At 35.7% G+C, this 22,653-nt stretch overlaps 1 protein-coding gene across 1 annotated transcript in view; it reads left to right on the top strand.

Annotated features, from left to right (window-relative positions):
- Window positions 1–15,914: 15,914 nt before the first annotated feature.
- The window catches only part of LOC149798088 (cholinesterase-like), a 63,591-nt gene continuing 56,852 nt past the window's right edge, over window positions 15,915–22,653 (top strand). Inside the window, exon 1 of the mRNA XM_089963176.1 lies at window positions 15,915–16,055. The gene's annotated coding sequence lies outside the window, so the exon portion shown is untranslated. The remainder of the gene's footprint in view (window positions 16,056–22,653) is intronic.

Raw genomic sequence — 22,653 nt, forward strand, 5'->3', positions numbered from 1 at the left:
ACAATAATAACTACCCTGAGACTCTCTGCTGTACTTATATAAAGATATATATATATAGATCTTTGATTATGTAAACACTCACATTCTGGCATTGTAATTTTCTTTGATTTAGTGCATGTAATTTAAATCACTTTTATGTGAAATGACTTGTATGACATGGATAATTAAGACATGAAAAGAAAATTACTACACATGTGTAGGCATCTCATTAAGTTATCTCCCTTCATAGCACAAATCTTTTCAAGAAATAAAAAGTTACATTTTCAGTACTTTTTCTGCCAATAATGAGAAGATTAATGATACAGTATTACAGTATCACTAAATAACTATGCAAATTATAGTAAAACTGCTTCCATAATTTGTCAGAGCAAAGCTTACTGTTTATTTGTTTGTTTTGTTTTTTTTTTTAAATTATTCTTACTCCAGTTTAATTGAAGCCAATTAATATGAACTTAATGTGTATGACCCATACAAATTGCATGTGTCTGTATGCTTTACATTATTTACCCTTTTATTACAGATGGATATGCACACTGTTCCACCTGAAGTCTTGATGCAGGTAGCGGGCGTAGCAGTACCGGTGCCAATGGATTCTCATTGCTATGATTTGGCACAGCCTCCACATACTGATCTGATGTGAGTCTTATAAACTTTCTATTCTCTGTTTTCTGATCATTATTGTTGTCGTATGTGAACCCTTTATTGTGAGGTACATGTCCCTTTTGGAAACACACTGTCCTCCTGTTTTTAACTCCCTTGGATTTGCCAGGCTTAGTACTTTTTCTTGGCATTTTTCTGGTCTTGATTCCCCAAATTATTAAAAATTCCAATCCAAAGTGGTTAAAAGTTGTACTGTATAAGGTATGATTACAGTGTGGCTTATTGTATGAATATTAGTTACTATTTAGGGGAGGAAAGTTTGTTGTTTATGTTACAGAAGGGATGGGGGAGGCTGAACTGTGTGAAAGGACTGGGGTTAGTGACCCCATTTATTAAGAGGCAGTGAAAGTTGTTGATAGCCTAGACAATTTTTTAAGATTGGGTCATATCAACCTGTCCCTGATGTTAAGTTCTGTGTTTATGAAACAAATATAAAGTCCTTTATTTTAGATCAAAATGTCCTTTTAAGAGTAGAACAGGTACATGCTAACTAGTGCATTGACCTTTGACCTTGCTATTACATAATATGACATAATGTGATTTATCCCATATTGCCAAAGTGAAGTTAGATAAGTCTTGATATGAATAAGACACAACTCATAGTTAAAAGAATTCATTTTATTTCAAAATATGATTTTGCTAGTGAAGCTAAAGTATGAAAACAAGAGTTGAAAACAGCTCAATGACATTTCTATACACATTCATATAAGACATAGCTTAGCAACTCATAAAACTGTTTTTCACAAGTGAGACTAAGTACATTTGTTACTTATACAGTCCCGAACCATTTTGCAGATTATAGGAAAAATTAAGGTTTGCTTTAGGTATAACGGTACCAATTGCGCAAGACCAGGTGGGCGGAGCCTAAGGTGTAGGGAAGATTGCATTCAGAAATAAAGAACAACACTAGCTGTGATTGGTGCATTATGTAAGAGTTATACTTTCTGTTAGGCTTAAAAAAAAGTGTAGCCTCTTGGCAACATGTGAGTGTATGTTAATTTCTATTTAGATTATATTTTGTATTTTTTATGATTTTTTTAAAATATGGTACACATGGCTGAAAATGTGCCTGTTGTGACTAGATAACTCTCACCCCTGTCTAGTTCCAGTGGAGTTATCTCTCTTAAATGCAATGGAGTACCTGGTTCTGTCATTGTCAAATTGACAATCTAACACTGCTCTCTAGAAAAGTGTGTGACATGCATGCTAAAGTAGGATAGAAAATATATTTATTTCCCCAAACATTAGCATTAAGGTCTATGGAAAAACAATTGGTACCGTGATACCATGTAGGTTGCGATAGTTGTATGTGACTCGGAATGCAAATGGCCAGATCCAGGTCAAATTTCAGCAACGACGTCCTTTCGTCTCGGCTGTCAGCGGATGAAAGACATGACGAATGCTATGCTCACGATGTTTGAGGGAAAAAATCGTATTCCTATATATTTCATGCAGGTGTATCTCGATGAAAGGTCATTCAAGTTTGTTGGGCCGACTAGTAAGAGGCTACACAATGCCGAAACCAAATGGTGTCGGCGAATTCCAACTTTTAGATAGGGAATGGACTCTGATCCAACACCCCAACATAAATGTACATCTATAAAAAATAGGGTGACAAGGATCAGAGGAAACTCGTACTATTGGTTTATATGCATTAGCTTACCTACATACATTAATCACCCTTGAACAGAAATCTCAGTAATACGCGCAAAACTTGCATATGTTATACAGATAAGTAGAAACCGAGGCGTAAACAAGCATCGACAATGTGTGTGTGTGTGTGTGTGTGTGTGTGTGTGTGTGAGAGAGAGAGAGAGAGAGAGAGAGAGAGAGAGAGAGAGAGAAGTTGTGAGTTTGTGATATGATTTCTGTCAATCTGTCTTTTTGCTTTTTCTTGCATTATTTTGTTCCCCGCTTGGTTTATCTTCTGAGAAATAAATCATGGCACATGAAGCACTTTAGTATAGGTATTGTATTTATTACTTATTCATTTTCATAAAGCGACTTCATAACAAAGTACAAATGGAGAAATAGAAAACATTATGTCGATATAACATTGGAAGGAAGCATTTGTTCGTTAACATTAACAAAGAAAGTAAAAATCGTTAGAGTTTATATATATATATATATATATATATATATATATATATATATATATATATATATATATATATATATATATATGTGTGTGTGTGTGTGTTTTCATTAGATTGATGAAATCAGGATGTTGATTTGATGATTTCAAATGCAGTTGAAATGAATCATGTAGATTCCATGATTTCAGAACCGTGCGATATTAACGTCTAAGAAAGATAACCATTGCTTTTAAATGTATAATTCTAACATATTTACCTCTCTTGTAACGCCGTTGGTGTTCATAATGATTGAACCAACTCCCACAAAAATGTGTGACCTGTTTTCCACTCGCACTGCCACTTCTGTTTCTGGACAAATTTGAATCAGTTTCTTTCTTCAAATGTAGATTTTATGGCTTTTTAAAACTGTATTAGTTTTGAAACTAATTTATTGATTTTGTTCACCATCCGGTCACTTTAATTCCATTCTTGATTTCTTTCTTTCCCGGTAAAGGTTTTTGACATTATCCTTGATATACAAGTGTTATAAAGTGAAACATCATTCATTTGAAATGTCAGTATGTCAATGTCATTCATTTAAGCATGGCCAGTAAATCAGCCCTCCCCTTCTCTCTCTCTCTCTCTCTCTCTCTCTCTCTCTCTCTCTCTCTCTCTCTCTCTCTCTCTCTCTCCTTAAGGTTTCTAACACCAAGGCATGATTAAATCTTTCGGAAACACATTGGTTCCTTGGCGTATCTTGATTATAGAAACAAAATATGATGATTTAGGTATAAAAACTTAATGTAAATATACTATCAATAGTATAATCGTCTTTTCTAAACTTTGCGCTTTCTTTCTAGCAGCATCACTAATGAATTTTAGATTATTTCTTATTAAATATCAGACCCCGCTAGCCAGCTTGGAATTTGTTGAAAATGCCTCAATATCTGAAATTACGGACGTATTTTCGGCTTACAGAAAGAAAAAAAAACTGTTTTGACACAAGATATTTTGTGTAAATTTGTCAATTTATATCGAAGTTTCGGAATTAGGAAACATCATTTAGCCAAGCCCATGGTCTTACCTCTGAAAATTGTGCTTCGAAAAATCTATAGAAACAATCGGAAATGAAAATATTTTTGCCTACTTGACGTTTGTAATTTTTTTTAAAGATGTTTACTTGATTCTGATTTGAAGACCTGTATTTTGCCCTGGGAAATTGTATTGTGTCTTCACTCAAGCGAAATATGTATATAAACGATACTTATTCCTTCCTGGTTTAATATCAGTTTTTTGGAATCTATCATTGCCTACCTGTCGTTTGTAATTTTTTGAAGCTTCGAGGTGCATACCTGGGACATTGTATTGTGTCTTCGATCAAGTGCAATATGTATATACGGGACACTTACTCCCTCCTGTTTTAATTTTAGTCTTTTGGGATCTCTGATCACGGTTTATAGATGTCTATCGTTATAATTTATGCGGAATATTTATTGAAATTATTTGTTGGAATCACAAAGTGCTCGTTGACTGTTTGGACTTAAAAACTATTTTGGGATTATAGAGGTCGCGTTCAAAGACTTTATATACTGTATCATTGTGATATACCAAAACATTCAAGTCAATAAGAATTCATGCGGTACATTCGATACTTCTGGACTTGTGATAGGGCAATTAAAATTGTTTGGGATTTAATTCACAATAATGTACGTTCCTCTTAATTTTCAAGGAAATAAAGTATCCTTTTCATTTTAACTAAACGTATTGCTTTGTCTTCTGTTACATAATTTAAGATTTTAGAGTTGTCACATTATTTTTCGATAGAAACCATCAACAATACGGAGTCTCTGGTTTCTCTAATTTCATTCCTTTTGGCCAGGTATGCCGAGAGTGCACCTCGAAGCTTCAATACAACATCTTCAATGCTCACATTAGATGTTTTAAGTTATTCAGTTTGATCTCAGAAAACCACATACTCGCTCGGGTCGACGCACAAATAAACCAGCTTGCAAATTCAGTTAAGTCCGCATTAGTAGCAAACCTTGCTACTAGTCCTTGTTTGATATTGTCCGTAATAGTCATTTAGTATACTATTAAGCGTACTTTCAAAGAAAAACCAACAATTAGTTGTGGTGTTGGCGAATGCTGGAATGCACACATTGCTTAAACTACAAAATGTTCACATATTTTCCCGGTTAGCCTATTTTGCAATGACAGTGTTGCAGAAAAGGCATTTGGTCTCGTCGAGCAGCAAAGCTACCATATAAATAATCAGCACCTTGAAGTGGCAGTACAATCCCCTACAACCCCAAATATAAACAAATGTTTAAACTTTATTATGTTGCGACCCAAATGAGCTCTAAGTCCTGTCGGCAAATCCAGGATGATGATGCTTCCTCTGTGCGGGAAATAATGGACGCAGGTTAATCCAGAATAAAGACACCTCGAAAATGTTTCACATCGTAAGTAAATCAAAATTAGTTAATGGACGTGTCAACGGCCAAGCAACAAACGATGACCGTTCCAGCTCCAACGTCTGGCTCCGACTGGATTATCAAAGACCCTTTCTTTTAAAATCTCTACGAGACGCTCCAAGTTGTCAGAGCTCCATTCCTAGGCCATCGCAACGTTGTAATGGCACTGGATATATTTCACTGGTCTTTTGCAGCTGTGTTACCTCTGATTTTCATAACTGTAATGTCACTAAAAAGTATTACATTCTTTGGCCACATCAAGCTGATTATGCTGTGTTCTGGTCACACATACTGAGGTAATTAAAGCTAAGCCTTCTGGAGAAGGCTTCACTGTGGCTCCCGATAGTTTCTTATTGCGGTCTTTATTTTAGCAAGATGTTTTGACACAGGCAAACCTTAATTTGATGCGACATTTTTTTAATTGTGCTGTTTAATTACAACGACGCGTTTCCACAGGCTCACCAATAACCATCGTTCGACCACCTACCCCCTCCAACAACAGCTTGTTATGAAAGAGAATTATAAAACATTATGTGTAACAGCTAGTGACTGTCGGAAAAACGCCATGACTGCATACGGGAACAAGAGTTACACCTGCATGAAAGTGCATGTCGACCACAGACTGTTTGTACTGCTGCAGGTGTTCAAACAAAAAGTAATAAGTTGGGTACAAATGAGTGATATCCTTCTGGTCAGTCTGCAGACTTGTGCCAACGTTTTGATCTTGACCCATAAAGACATGCAATGTAATTATTTTCGAGAAAGACGCCATGACTGGTTACTGGAACCAGAATTACACGTGCATGACAATGCATATCGACCACAGACTGTATGTACTGGCCCATAAAGACAGGCAATGTAATTACTTTCGAAGTCAAGCAACTTACTTAGAAACTCACTGCAAGAGTTGTCGGTAGCACATGAAATCATGAGGTAATCGTTCGTCCTGGACATGATGGCATGCATCGCGATCAAGCTAGTGTGGAACGATTTACCGTACGTTTGCTTAACTATTTATTCGTGTACCAATATTTTCAGGAATTTGTGATGACTCGTACATGGGGTGCTTGCGCTCTCGAGCGATATCAGACCCAGACTGCTTACACAATTGAGCGATCTCGGAATGCAGAGCGATCTCTGGAGTGTGAAGCACGACTACAATCAATCACAAAAGCGCTGACTAATGAAGCTCACGCGTGATTGGGATAAACCCCGCTAAGGCGATTCGGCAGAAGACTGTCACATTTACCATAAATCAGTTTCACAACCGCCAGTGTTTGACTCACTCGGAAACAATTTGGTTCGGTACACGTCTGCACCGGGTGAGTTAGAAGGTGGATAACGTCGTACGGTCAATCATAACACAGTATGGTCAATCATCTGCGTAAGAAGTGGTTCTGTCTGGGAAATAATCCTTCGCTCGGTGTCACGTGGAAATAAACTCACCTTGTTGCATCGGTATGCACCCATGCGATGCTTCTTTAACCGGACCGGATTACCAGATTTGTGGTGTGTGCAAATTAACTTCGCTCGGAAGATATTTCATATATATATATATATATATATATATATATATATATATATATATATATATATATATATATATAAACTTCTTGATGTTTTTACCGGATTCAACCTAAATCGGCATTTTGGGGCACAGTCGCACATATCATTCAACGAGCCTATCCGCGCAATCGTCTTTGAATTTGCCGACCAGTTTTGTTTAAATTGTTTTGCAAATGACGTTCCTCCGAGTAAACGCTGGTGTCGAATTACAAGTATGTTCGATACCATATCTGCATAGACATCCTCATTGGTGAGCTGCGTAATAAGTGAATATGTGTCTGTAGAGCATCTTGCCAATGTATCCTGTCTAAAAATTGTAATTTACGAAGCCTAAAGGTCTCGTGAACGTCGCGCATTTTTCTATGTTGTTAGGAATGGCACTTAATGGTGCATTCGATGCCGTTACGATTGCTTGCAGTATAAAGTTGCCATCATACTCGTGCAATTCTCAGGAAAATGTTTTTTTTTTTTTTTTAATTCGACGTCTGCGTATAGGACATACGGGATCTTTCTATTGCTGCCTACCGAAGTGAAATACACGATATTGTTGCCAGGCGCAGGCATAACTGTGCGCTGCAGCTTTTCGCTGATGCAAACGAGGTGAAAGTCATGATCTTCGAGCATTTTTGCAGGCAGCATCTGCGTGGAAATGTATATCCACGTGTTTGTTGTGTCGGTATACCATTCGTGAAAAATCTTCTATCTACACGTAAGGATACCACACCATAGATATTGCACCACATCTCTCAGCAATAACAAGTCAACATTGTTCCGAGTGCTTCTGACCTTGGATGGTTGTAATGTCTTCATATCATTTTTCGAAATAAATACATTAACAGCGATATCGGGGCTGAGTCGTTCAAATTTGCTTATGTAAGTCACTTTAAAGACAATTCAATGTAACCAAATCTTTGTTTGCCATGTTTTTATACTTGGCTGTGGGGGGGGGGGGCGTATTTTTTTCTTTGTTTTTTGTTTTCGGAGGCTGGTCTTTATTTTCGCTTGCGAGATCCTGCGCCCATTCTAAACACTGGTTATCACCGTTTTTCATATTAATTACTGACAAGGTGGAATACACGCTGGTGATGAAGTATAACCCACCCAATCCGCGAGAAAGTTTGTACAGGGATATGCGAAGTTCAACGTCAGAGTATCTTGAAAGTATCCATCCAGAACCACCACTGGAATATTTTTCAAACTTCTGGAGGATAACTGAATACCTTTTACCAGTTTCTGTACTGATTGTCTCAGCATCATTAATGTTCAAGATCGCACAGGCACCACTATGAAACCACGGCTGTGATGTTATAGATTGTGAAAAACCATCTTTGCTTACATGGCCAGGCATTGTAAATTCCACATTGTGAACAATAGTAAGCTTGAATCCGGACGTCGTCATTGTCTGAATCACGTGCAGCAACGTTGATAAATTTCCCGTACGTGTATTTGATGGAAGTTTTACAGCGCATCGGTCTGGCTTATATACATCTGGGATAATCGCCGAATATTCTTGGAAATGTCGGGAGAGCTTATACAGTTTCAACTGCAATGGTGAACACACGCAGCAGCTTCTGTGGTGAGTAATCTTGAAGATCACGGAGCGCTTATACAACTTCGATTCTCTGACTTTTTATTGGTGAACAGGCGCAACAGATTCAGCAGCGATAACAGTTGCAACACGTCGGCAGTTTTTCCTGGTCAGCGACAACCTGCACTATTTCGGCCCGGTTGGACCTTGCAGGAATCTTAAATGGTACTCATCTGCTATTTCACAAGGCTGTTTTAAGTCCGATACCGTTCGGCTGTGATGTCTAATAACGCAAGTAAAATTTGCTTTTGTTGCACCTCTTGGTTCATTTATTCTACGTTATGGCGCGGATTGTTTCAATTGATTTACAGTTATTGTAACTAGCTTTGGTTTATCTGGGAGATGCCATGGCTCATCAAAGAGTCCTAATAATTCAAGCATGCAAGCTTTTCGCATATTTCTTGGTATTCGTGACCCACGCTCTCGCACGTGTTATCTTAATTGAATCACAGTCGTAGTGCCTTTTATGCGAGGAAATCATTGTTTAATTCCAAATTTCGTAAATACATTTTTAATATATTTGAAATCTACCCGGATCAGAAACTGCAATCGCTTTAACTTTGGTATTCATTTCATAATAGTGTGTTCTGTCTCAGATTTCATATTACCGGTACATAGACCTTTGATGTTATTGCGTCCCGATGCCATTTAATGTTCTTTTTATATATGTGCTATTGTATTCTTTCGTAGAATAATAAGCTATGTTCTCAAAAATTGTTGGTGTGAGTAACTTCAAAGTATTTTCTCTTCAAGGAACATATAGGGTTGCGGAAATACTCTTAGTGGATTGTATTTGATTGTACGAGCAAACGCTGTGAAATACTTTCCGTGTCTTCCAACACAATCCGTAACTCAGTTAATTTTATCATGAAGCTTCGAATTCGAAAACTCAAACAACAGCTTGTGAACCTTTTTAACAAATCCATATGACGCATGTAAGCGAAATAGTAATTTAATCATTTATGTAATGTTAGAAACACGCCATCGTTCGGGGAATATGATCACATTCTTAGATACACTCATAAATCCTTTGAAAAGACTATATCTATCAATCGGTGAAGTTTTGGCCATTTATAAAATATGAACCGCAGTAATTGTTCAGTATTATATTCTCACACAATTTCAACGAAATATGTTGCATACAAAGATGCTCACATAAATGTATACATATAGGATTACTTATATAAGGATTAAAAGATTACAATTCCATTTAAATATTATATATATATATATATATATATATATATATATATATATATATATATATATATATATATATATATATATATATATAGTGTGTGTGTGTGTGTGTGTGTGCAGTTACGACAACGCTATTTGGTATCAAAACTTGACTACTGAAGGTGTACATGTAGCTAGCTGTGTAAACACCTTGTCTGCAGAACACTAACTTCAGCCGCTGTTCGTTTTAGGACGTAAATGTCTTGCAATTAATGTTTATCTTAATTATTGTGAAAGAATACTCAAGCGATGATAGAAATCAGGAAGTTTTTTGCCACGTGATGAAAGCTAGGAAGACTCAGTTGGTGTTTTACTCTGAACACCAAGATCATACACATAAACGATGGTGAGAAATTATTTTCATCTTTCACAGAAAAACACAGTTGAAGTGCGGCAGCATTTTTGCCTCGTGATAACAGATCCACATGAGACACTGTGCTCCGGTAGCAGAGAGATAATACCTGCTAGAGTTTGAACAAATCTGTGCATGCGTTGTCATGTATGTTTTTGTATGAAATGTTTCAACTTTGACATCTCATTAAATCACTTGTTTAAGTGGCAGTTGATTGATTGTTTTTAACTATTTGTCATTACAATAATGTAATGTATGTACTCTCGTCACGTAATATTGGATACAATGTATAGTTTCTGCTGCGCTCAGTAGAAGTCATGTGGCCAAACGTACATGGCGTTATAATCCGGAAGCCACTTAAATGTTATCCGAGGATGCAAAGCTCTTTCTCGACAATGATTTCTCATCAAACTTTTTCTTATCCTTTATTTGAATGGTAATATACCTTCAAAACAAAATTTCGCAGCACCTACATGGATAGATAGTCATATAGGTCGATAGATAGAGAAATAATTTGATAGCGACTTATATTAAGAGAACGGAGCTGAGTAGGATAAAAAATAATGATTGCTTGAATCAAGCGAAGATATTACGCTAAGACAACTGTTAATATAGTCTTATGAAACTTTCTGAGATATGGAATGTAATTACCCATTTTAATTAATAAGGAATGTAATAACCCATTTTTCCTAATATGGAATATAATAACCCATTTTACCTAATAAGGAATGTAATAACCCATTTTGCCTAATAAGGAATGTAATAACCCATTTTACCTAATATGGAAAGTAATAAGCCATTTTATTTAATATGGAATGTAAAACCCATTTTACCTAATATGGACTATGATAGCCCAAGTTACCTAATATGGAATTAATAACCCATTTTACCTGATATGGAATGGAATAACCCATTTTACCTAACATGGAATGTAATAACCCATTTTACCTGTTAGCAATCGGCATTTTTTAAGTGATGAAGAAGAATTTGTAAAGGGTAAAAATAGGTCTATACCGATCTTTAGAATTCATACTGAATATTAAGCGATGAAAAGATGTAACCTAAGATTGAAACACTGTTGTAAGCGTAAATTTCACCTTTTTGCTATCCTTCCGGGCATAGTAAATCTAGTTTGCACGCTAATTCAAAACAAATTTCATTTAGGAAATAAGTGCTAACACATTTATGCAAAAAGGTATATATATAAAACTTACCATTACAATCCATGGCCTGATTTTGCTACATTTTACGATTTGAAAATAGACTTACGACATCTGACTGGTCAGTCTTAAGACATTCTTAACAAGCATCTGTTTACATTGCTGAAAGCCAGACCAGGTCCCAATGTCACCAGCACAGGTCATACAGTTCTGTTTAAACTTATGATCATCGTAAATGTTAGGTCAGACTTACCTTTCAGCTTTTCATGTCGCTAAATACGAAGATTAAATTTCAGTCAATCAGACTTAAACTTTAGTCAAGACTTAAGTTTTATTGTTGAAATCCAGGCCAGGATTTATGACGATCTTCAAATGGTAATCAGAACATGGCTTCATCTTGTTGAAAGCCAGGCCAGGATTTATAACGATCTTCATATGGTAATCAGTACGTGGCTTCATCTTGCTGAAAGCCAGGCCGGGATTTATAACGATCTTCAAATCGTAATCAGCACATGGCTTCATCTTGTTGAAATCCAGGCCAGGATTTATAACGATCTTCATACGGTAATCAGTACATGGCTTCATGTTGTTGAAATCCAGGCCAGGATTTATAACGATCTTCATACGGTAATCAGTACATGGCTTCATGTTGTTGAAATCCAGGCCAGGATTTATAACGATCTTCATACGGTAATCAGTACATGGCTTCATCTTGCTGAAATCCAGGCCAGGATTTATAACGATCTTCATACGGTAATCAGTACATGGCTTCATGTTGCTGAAATCCAGGCCAGAATTATTAACGATCTTCATATGGTAATCAGTACATGGCTTCATGGGATCTTCACACTACAGGTTTCTTCGCAACAAACAAAAACGATGATCAATAAAGAGTTATTAAATTGGTGGTTATTTTTTCATCGTCTTTCGTTTAAGTCCTCCGCCAGTTCTCTTAACTCAAATCTGCCTTCATTCTCCCTTGATATTGTTTCAGGACAATACAACCGGAGTTGGGCCAGTACCACGGCATCTTTGGCACATTGGCAATCGAAATCAGCTTATTTCAGAAAACATAATATTATTCGTGTTTAAGACGTCATTTATTAATAATTGAACTATATTAGTCAAACAATCTCGCAAAAAGAAATTGGTGGCAAACAGGGTGGGTCGGGTGATGTGGTGACGCTACTAAGTTCAATTGTTTTCGTCAGACTGGACATAATGATTTAGTAAGAATGAGTCATTTGCGTTCAAAGGTTCAAAAAAAAAAAGATAATGGCTTGCACTGCATGTCTTGAACCTGGGGAGAAAAAATATCAACTAATTGATCAGAATAGACGATCCTTCTAGGCTAAGTCATATGTACCAATGTATAAAACCTAATCTTTTGTAAGTTCATTTCAAACTGCAGATATATAAAGATTTGTTTTCTTTTTCTTTACTGTTCTCCCGTCGATGGTTTATTGAATTTTGTAACATTGTAATCGTTTGCAGGCATGAGCAGCTAAACTTGACATCTTAAACTTTGGGACATACAGCAGAGGTTACTGTAGGTAATTGACAATAATTATGAGATTGGTTTTCTAAAAACCGATGAATGAAATAAAATGTCCATGAATATTTCGCATATATAATTCATAGTGTCTCCATAAACTCGTAGAAAGGATTACCCTTTTTAACCAATCTATAGATTGGGAAACATTTACGGTATTCGTTTGATCATATTTTGTTGTATACACTTTGCTCACAGTAGCTATTTATGTAGTTAGGTCAGAAAGACCTGTGCGAATGACAGTAAAACGTAGCCGCTACTCGATTTTATTAAAATAATGCGTTGAAAGTAATGTACATCTGTATTATTTGAAAGAATGTTCAAGCGATACTATATTATGTCTACTATTATCGCAGTAGAGGGTCAAAATAGTCCACGAGTCAGGATAAAGGTCAATATGTTTTTGGAACGTTATCATTATCAATTTTCTTTAGATCATTAACGATGTGTGCATTTATGGCCAAATGACACTGTACTAAATGATTGGAGTTTAAGTCGTACGTTACAACTTTGTCAACGTTGAATCGTTGCTGATTTTTAATGTTTGTGTATTTATGTGTCTATGTTTACAACTCAAACTTAAAACTCAAGCTCCTCTGATCTTTTTGATTGCATAGAACATTCGTATGAAGACATAGTAGTGTGTATATAAACACTCCTACCTGTGCCCACCTGTGGGTGATTGTATAGTACGTTTGTGAGGTATAGTAGTGTGTCTATAAACACTTCTACCCTTATGTGACAGTAAGTTGGTATGTATGTAAGTGTAGAATGTTGATAAGGACTCTTTACTCTTATGTAAACGTAATTAACAAATAAATAGAATGAGAGATGTTTTCTTTCACTTCCGTGTTTCATGCAAATAAAATCAGTACCATTGATTGTCAACCAAAATGAATGACTAAATTTTAGCCTTGCAAAGTGTGTAAATTACAGGAAGCAGTGGATATGTTGGTTAGGTAAGGTTCCTAGAACAAATAGAGTTTTAATGGTATACACTAAGTTGTGTTCAAGGAAAGTGGCTGTTTATCAAACAGCAAAAAGTCATGTAAAAGACGCAATAGCGGAGGAAGCAGAAAGTAGTAAGTCTATGTTGAGAGAAAAGAAAAGGTGGAGCACCAGAAGATATAACTTGTCAGTACCAATAGATGAGGGTCCAGGAAAAATTTAGAAAAGTTGGCCATCTAGATATTTGGGAGACAGAAGTACAAATTTTCTCCATGAAACCATCATGGAAGAAATTGTGGAATAAAAAGTGTAGAAGAAAATAAACGGTCCTTTTAATTGTAACACACATTAATAGAAAACAGATACTTCTTGATAATTTCAGTTTGCGTTTATCTATTTTGTGTGTATGTGCTTGTCTAGGTTTTTTGTGTATGTTGTTGTTGTCTAGGTGGACCGCAACTAAAACTTATGTGGTGTATTAAATTGCAGACATATTCAATTGTAGTAATACCACTCCCATTTGAACCATCTCAGGCTATAAATTCTTGCCCTCGATGGCTTATATGGAATCAACAATGTGGCCCCAGTTCTGCGAGGTAATGTTCTTTCCCGTTTTGCAGATATAAACTTCGACGCTATAAACACATTCCCATGTTAAACCTATGGGCCCATTTTAACACAGAATTTCTTGTTTGACCGCCAGGTGTCTCTATTTGGTCACATAAACACTTTTGCCCCTCATCAAGTGTCTCGCGCATGTTAACCCTATGTGCCAATTTAACATAGGACATACCGTCTGACCCCCAAATGCCTCATTTTACTACTGTTCCTACATTGTTCAACTGTTTAACCCTACATTATTCAACTGTTATTAAAGCTACATAATTTGTGTAATCTAATTTTTCGACAAGAGTTTCAAATAAAAGGGTTCTAATTGATACATCATTTCATGTGCAAGTATGTCATTTAGTACAAATCTATAAAAAGACATACAAATATTCGAGTTGTTGAACGCAGTTTGATGCAGGTTTACGAGTAATCTCAGGTTGATCCAGGCTTCCGTTTAAAATCACTTAAAAAACAGAGGCACATTTTTCGATTAAATTACTTATTAATATTTGATCCTCAAAAGTGTAATTAAACTCAAAGGCTTACTACCTAGTTGACTATAAATGACAGCATAAATCTGTTCAACAATTTTTTTCAACCCATTAAAAGTTAATACAATTTTATGCGGACACTAACCCTAATTTATGCCATTTCTTTCTGAACGTGATAACAAGATAATTCATTAAAAACAAAAATTAATATATGAATTGGTTTACGACATCAGTTTGTGTAAAAATAGGTAACTTGAGTCGGGAAATACCAGTATTGGCATATATAATGTAAGAAATTGCCCCAGACGAGTACACCGTATATTGCTCCATTGTTGTTTAAGCTCGTCAATTTCTGTATAAATACAGTCTGGTATTTCGAAACACGAATTTCCATTATTGAACTAGTTTGGGGGAGACCTATGGATGCAGTCGGTATGTTTGCTTTATTTGCCTTCAGATAAAAAAAAAACATTAAGGCAAAATAGTAATAGGTAAAGCATTCATTTGGTTATAATATTCAAGACGGTAAGTTGTAGTGCTTTGTATTTTGTAGATCTTCGGGAATAGTATGTGTTGTTTTCATTTATTTCACCCAGACATCGGCATATTTCAATCTGAATTTGATAGTTCGGTAGATTTACGGCAGATCCAATCTACCTGTGCACAAGAATGACGAAGTCATTATATATATATATATATATATATATATATATATATATATATATATATATATATATATATATATATATATATATATATGGATGGATGGAACGATTGATTGATAAAAACATGTTTATGATCTTGATCTTGTGCTTGTTTCCTGGTCTTGGATTATTTCTATGCAAGTTTTGTAACGGCCAGTTCATGATATAAAACATTGTATTAACCACTTACAGATTAAATGTTTTTAAACCACTCACATTTAACGATAGAATCACACTAGTTGGTAGAAAGACAGATCTATCTAGATCGATAGATACTGACAGACAAAGGCAGATAGACAGAGATAGATAAGCATAAATATGGATGGATTGATTGGTTCTATCGTTGCGGTTAGACATACACGCATGCATCGAGACAGATACATTTTAGACTGGAACATCCTCAACTATTAATGTACATTACAACCTTCAGCTGAATAAAAGATACGTCAAGCTTGGTAAATACGGTAAAAGAAGATTATTGGTACAAGATAACAGTAGACACATAGTAGATGTGGTGTAGTGCGCCCTTCCCTGTCGGATCATTTCACACGGCAATTGATGTCCCGTCTTCAAAAACAGGATAAACACGGGTTGGACTGGCTGTAGTACGGCATATGAGGGTAGAAAACGATCATTGGTGAGTATGCCTCTGTAATTATTTGATCCATATCAGTTTGTTCAAACTCTATAGTACCCCAGTAATCAGGCCCGGCCCTAGGGCAAGGAGAACATGCAACCGCCTTGGGCCCCACGCTTTCAGGAAATCAACTCCGCAATGCAGTTTGTTTGCTTGGGGCCCCGCGCTCATCGCTTGCTGCCATGGGCCCCGCATGCTGCCTTGGGCCCCTCACATCCTAGGGCCGGGCCTGCCGGTCGTACACATTTCACAATATTTCAAAATATCAGCAAGTAATATTAGATGAAATTTTGTGTACAATATTGGAATTATGGTTACCTCTGTGTCTTTTGGCTAATAGCATTAATGTAAATAAAAACAGTTTTGTGAGAAAGAGCAGATTTTGCCATCCATGAAATATTGACATCGTAAGGGAATCTCTCAACAATACAGGATCATAAAGTTCCTATAATACAAACACATGCATTGAGACGTACCGATCGAGTTAAACATATATGTTTCATAATAAGGTTTACCGGGTCAGGATTAAGTTATAAGCTAAATCAGGTTGCTACCTAATGTGAATATATATATATATATATATATATATATATATATATATATATATATATATATATATATATATATATATATATATATATAATTCTGCAAGAGAGTCACGGGCTTTGCCCAGTTGGAAAAGGGATGAGGTTTCATTACCGAACATTTATTAGCTTCAAGTTTTATAACAACCAACACCCTTAACCAGCGTTCCTCAAAAAAAGAGGTAATTAAGTGACCCTGCTCATCCTTATATTAGCAGGTGCTTGTACGCTTAAACGGTGCAATATCTCTATCGTCCTATGGAATGGAGCCTTGTAATCGTGCTATTATATGATTAGAAAATAGGAATTCAGATACGCAAACAGATTTAGAATATAACCCGTCCCGGGGAGGGTGGGTGTGCAATAACTGCTCCTTTCGTGCTTTGCTAAAAGCTCTCAATCATTTTCTTCAATTTATGTTACCTGTGGCTAAATATTTGGACTTCATCTACGAATGTTGTTCAGCAGTTCGTTCTAATAGCTTGTAATTTATCTGAAGACAGTGTGTGTGTGTGTGTGTGTGTGTGTGTGTGTGTGTGTGTGTGTGTGTGTGTGTGTGTGCGATTTAAATTGTTAACGTAGCTTTAACAATTTTAGTCATATCGTTACGATGTCTGCAGTGTGGCAATTTATAGTGATGTCTAGCACTGGGTCATCATGCAACAGACATGTAGCATGATGGCCCATCCAGTCATATAGGCAGCTGCTAGTACCATTTTTATGTATTTGGTAAGACTCGGCCGGGGTTCGAATCCGCGACCTCCCGCATCCGAGGCGGACCCTCTAACCATTTAGGCCATCGACGCGGTGGGTATGTTGTAATGTACTGATTACATAGTAGTTATTAAAAGCGAGCTTGTTTCCAGCAATTACGAATTATAGGGGCTCTGTCGCGATGTGATTCTTAAAGACCGTCGCTTCAAGTATAAAAAAACAAAACGTGAATACGAAGACATTTTTCTTTCATGAAAAGAACTGGCAACTGGCGTTTGGCACATATGTAGAAGATGTGTTCGACCTTATCAGAAGAGACTTTGATCAAAGGTTTGTTTAGGCAGTGGTCATTATTACGGGTGGATGGGCTTATTAGTGGTCGGATATGATAGTAATGCTCACCAAAAAATGAATGATAAATTTGTTTTCGTGTCAAATAAATACATAAAAAGCTGTATTTTATGATATTCTTCTATGTAAAAGCACCATGAAGGTGACACACCTCTGCTAAATGAAATGCAATTATAATCCATCCCTAACCCATTTAATTAAAATACTTCCAGACCCTAAATGGAGCGAATAGACTACCATATGTCGAGTCATACGGCCAAGTTTGGCAGTTCATACTCTTTGTGTGCCGGATCTCATTCTTAAAACTTACGACGGTTTAAGATTAAATTAAGACAATTATCCAAATCCCATGGGGACGCGTAATAGTGATAATGGGATCAATCAATTATATCAAAAATGCAAAGTCCTATTCAAGAGATAAAGTGCGTATGAAACCACAGACCATTGTTACCTTCACATAACACTGTTATTGTTATTCAACCCATTGGATGCATATCAAATAAATGTGCAGCCAAAAAATACTTAATTTTTTTATTTAAAAGGACTTGTTTTTTCCTATCGATTGTGGCACTTAATCTTAGAGTACGTTTATCTCAATCGCGCCGCATTGGTTCAAATCTCGGCTCGACTAACATGGGTATGCAAGAAAGCTTGCCAATAGCTTCTCGTGGGGTCGGTGGTTCTTCCCAAGGTTTTCACGGGTATATTTGGCCGTCATGCATAACCTCTCAAGTGGCGTTAAGCCCGCAAAAAAAAAAAAAAAAAAAAAAAAATAATCAAATTTATCTCTGCACCACGTGTTTTATTGGCAGTACAGATTGTGACTTTTGTGTATAGTTTCACGTTACCAGCATTGCGTACCGTAGTCTTTCATGCATACACAGTATGTGTGTGTATAGGCGATTTAGATTGCGACTTTTGCCTATAGTGTCACGTTACCAGCATTGTGTACCGTATTCTTTCATGTATACACAATATGCGTGTATAGGCGAGTTAGATTGCGACTTTTGCCTTTAGTTACAGAATATCAGTTCTATTTACCGTATGCATCCATATATAACAATCATTCAACTTCAAAACACCAACGATCCAATATGATAGTGAGATAATATGTAATAAAACGTGTCTTTGTGTGTTTGTTTGTGTGCGTGTGCGTGTGTGCTACTTGTATATACGTCTCTGTTTATAGCGTTGTCAGATTTTAGTAATTACTTGTTGCTTATGGTCAGTCGGTGTTGGGAATACATTTCTAAACCCGAGTTATTAACCAATATTTAGGAGCTAAACGTCATAATGTACATTACTCTTGAGACTTTATGATAGCATGAATTATTAAAATGGACCCTCCTTATTTCATTAACATAGGGAATTATCTATGTATGTTTAGGTACTGTATATGAGTAAATTAATTTGAGATAGAAACAATTCTTTGTATTGGGTGCTTGGGTTGTGTTTTGTATTTCATGTAGTGAAATACTTATATACGTTCGGAAATGTTTACTGAGGAATCATACAAATGTGAAAACATGCATGTGTGAAATTAGAGTTTCGTGATGTGTGATCATTAGGTGATTATAAGTCATTACTTTTGTATTTTCACGTTCAAGAACCTTTAAGTTGACAACGACTGTTATCTTTAGGTCCTTGGAAATATGTAGAATAAGGTGGCGCTCTACAGTTTCGTATTTTGCATAGGGTTAGGATTTTAAAGAAAAAGAATTTCCCCGGCTTTCCTCACTGGTTATACTGGCTATTTAAAAAAGACCTTGTGTATCTTAGGTATAATTCAAAGAACCTTTAATTCCCTTTATTTTGGTGTATGATTGATGGGTGTACTATGGGGTATTGAGTATACAGCTTGGTCTTACTTCAAATGTGCACCTTTCAAAAAAGTGCTAGCTCTACTTAGTCATTTTCACATCCTGAACTTCAGAGGTAAATTGTATAAAAAAGAGCCGATAACTTTTTTTACATTTTATATATATGGTAATTCATTCATTGCACTTTCAGAAGCTGGTCTTGTCTAGTCTGGCAAAATTCATTTTCCCTATTTTAATAGCTGCTATGTATAGTGTACTTTAGACTAATTCAGGCTGATTTTTTAACACAAGGGAGCAGTCATTTTAGTTAGCAGTGTGCTTACATCATGTAAAATTTCCAAAAGTACAGTATCCAAACAAATATCATCCACATTACATTACTGTAGCATATAGGTATGCCAACATTCTCTCCATTGTGCATGTTTTAAATGCGAACTACTTCACCTTACATACGTCACTCTCTCTAAAGTACATATTAATTGGTGAGCGCCCTAAATGGACTTCATACCAAGCTCACACCGTGTTTGATTTGCTCATTAGTGACTCTCGTTTGGTGTAACAACACGCCGACAGATCTGTAACTACGATGATGATCTATTAGATGATTTAGTTACTGTTCATTTCAATAATATTTATTTGATTAATACGCATTATTGGCACTTATTACGGTTTCAGTTAGTGGATAGAAATCAAACTACAGTCTCCAGATGATACAGTACTTGTTCTTATTAAATGTAACACAAAAGTTCAGGCTGATATGATCGATGATTCATGGGTCTAATTTAAACCTAATCTGACACAATTTGGTATAAATGAAGATGCATTAAACATTTCAGAGACCTGCTAAGGGTTTTCGCATTAAAAACTTTGGAACACATTTTATTTCTTCTTAGAGACAAAACTAAACCAAATAAACATTGATTTGGTTTTAATTGTCTGAAATATCCACACACAAAACGATATAACCGTAGTCATATAAATAAAATCCGCTTATCTCATATAGGCAAATAATTTAGACAAAAAATAAATAAATATAGCAAGATATACGCACAAAAAAAAGAAAATGGATTAAGGATCGCCAAAGATATTAACGAGATTATTCAAATAATTTGAAAAACAAAACGACAGTACACCAACCTTCTTTAACTGCGCAGATCAATCGCTGTTAAAGAATATGATATTTTTGAGGAGCCCAACGATGATGAAGGGATTTAAATGACGAGGATGTTTTGCATCTTTCTATTAAATAGGAATATAGCTATCTAAATTCCGCCACTGTTGAAAACAAAATTCTGATATAGATTTGACAACTCAAAAAGTAGAGTTTCTGATAATATTGAATATTGTCTGAATATGGTCCAATCACAAAAGATGAAATGTTTCTCATATTTTTTTCTATTTTGACCTCATTTTGGACATCGATGTTTGTCTGCGGCATTAATTAGAAGGAAGATACAAATATAATGATGACCCAATGAACCCTGACAACCTCCGTTCAATTACCTCCTGACAGCCTCCCAACGAACCCTGACAACCTCCATTCAATGACGTTAAGTTGCCTTGGAAAGCTGGTCACTATTTTCAATGAATGATTGAGCATGTTTGTTTTATGTTGTTGTTGTTTGGGGGTTGGGGGTGTAAGTAAATGCAATTTTACGTGAATATCTTCCTGGCTTTCTTAAAGGTTATTCCATGATTAATCATATATTTGCACTACCTACCTTATTTTAAATTTGGAGAATCCAAAGAAAAAAAATGTGCTTTTGTAGATATATCAAAAACATTTTACTCTTTTTGGATAATAAGCCTGTGGTAGTAACATCAGCAAAATTCTGGTAAAGTTAGTTTTTTCGACATAATAAATATATATATATATATATATATATATATATATATATATATATATATATATATATATATATATATATATATATATATATATATATATATATATATATATGGGCATATATTATATGTAATAGAGCACAGTCAGATTTCTTAGCAAGCCATTTTGGAGTCAAGCTTGCAGAAAAGCTATCACCTGTACTTCTCTCGCTTTTCTTGAAAAATCTTGAGATGTATTTGTTATTTAAATTAAAATCAATCGTACCCATATTTATTTTCATGGGTCTTTTTATGCACACAAAGAACGCCATGGGGGGAACTTTCTTGAGCCTGCGAGGGACAAAATCATTGGTGCAATTGCACAACATAAAATGAACTCTGCAAGTTCCTCCTGGCAGGAAACGGGATCGAACCAGGGACCAGACATATTAAAAGCAAGTTTGTTAGCTATATGCTTTCCAGTTTTCATGTCATTTATTACATTTAATTGTTTCATTTGTGTCAATTTTCAATGTTGATTCCCGTAGCGTTATAAATTTCAATAAACATATAAAATGAATATATGTGCGCGTGTGCGTGTGCGTGTCTGTGTGTGTGTGTGTGTGTGTGTGTGTATATATTTATAATTCTCTCTGTATATTTATATTATGTATGTATATATGTATGTATGTATAATGGGCATCGTTTTAAGTGATCAGACGAGTTGTGTATTCCTTCTGATTTTGGTAATGTTTATATGTTTATATTGTCATGCTGTGAGAACTTGCTATCCAGCTAAGAATAACATCTAGGTCTTCGTATCTTGTTTTCAACTGAAAAATGGAGCGTACGAATTCAATTAGGAAGTAATGCGGATAGGAATGATAATATTGTTGAGATATAAAGCCGATCAGTCAAGTGAAAGATTTATGCAAACCTTGTCAAACTGAATACTGTCAAGTTAAAGGCACTCGTGTGTGAAAGAAAACACATTAAACTGCTGAAGGAATGTGAAAACAAATATTCTCGTTTCTAGCTGTCTTAATAGAATGGAGCCTGTGTGGGTGAGCTCTAGACATTGTGAAATAATAAAAAACAAAATGCAATGAATATGACCGCCCTCATGATTTGTGTATGCTGAGTTGATTTTCTGATATTTTATGGTGATACCCTTCACCGAAGTTGAATGCATTTGTAAATCTTCAATTTAAATTTCATCAAAATAACTGCATTAAATATAATGTTGTGTTGGTATAAATCTACAAGTGAACTGAATTTTATCTCGTCAGCTTTAGCATATTTCGA

Source organism: Sinohyriopsis cumingii, chromosome 6 (assembly GCF_028554795.1).
Source record: "Sinohyriopsis cumingii isolate HCF-2022 chromosome 6, ASM2855479v2, whole genome shotgun sequence".
NCBI classification, from domain to species: Eukaryota; Metazoa; Mollusca; class Bivalvia; order Unionida; family Unionidae; genus Sinohyriopsis; species Sinohyriopsis cumingii.